General features: G+C 49.2%; 1 protein-coding gene across 1 annotated transcript in view; it reads left to right on the top strand.

The window, feature by feature from the left end:
* LOC107687591 (cerebellin-4-like) overlaps positions 1-370 on the top strand; it is a 7,248-nt gene that overhangs the window by 4,508 nt on the left and 2,370 nt on the right. The gene's annotated exons all lie outside the window — the stretch shown is intronic.

Raw genomic sequence — 370 nt, 5'->3', positions numbered from 1 at the left:
CACACACAGCAGTGAGTAGTGAACACACACACACCGTGAACACACACACGGAGCAGTGGGCAGCCAGTTGGGTGTTCGGGGTGGAAGAGAGCGCTGGTTATTCACTCCCCCCACCTACAATCCCTGCTGGACCTGAGACTCGAACCCGCGACCTTTGGGATATAAGTCCGACTCATTAGGCCACCACTGCCCCACATTTGCTATAGTTCATGGTGCCACATCACAAGATTAGAGTTGAACGATGGTCAGCATGACCGTGGAAATGAGAAATCAGCGTGACGTAGGAAATCCTGAGTGTTGTTTCACTGCTGAGGAGAATTAATATTGAAAAGTCCACTTGTAAGCATGAGTGCATTTGTAATTCATTCCT

This window comes from Sinocyclocheilus anshuiensis, unplaced genomic scaffold (assembly GCF_001515605.1).
Source record: "Sinocyclocheilus anshuiensis isolate Anshui unplaced genomic scaffold, SAMN03320099.WGS_v1.1 scaffold2067, whole genome shotgun sequence".
Classification (NCBI taxonomy): Eukaryota; Metazoa; Chordata; class Actinopteri; order Cypriniformes; family Cyprinidae; genus Sinocyclocheilus; species Sinocyclocheilus anshuiensis.
The sequence above is the reverse complement of the archived record's forward strand: the minus strand, read 5'-3'. Positions and strand labels throughout refer to the sequence as shown.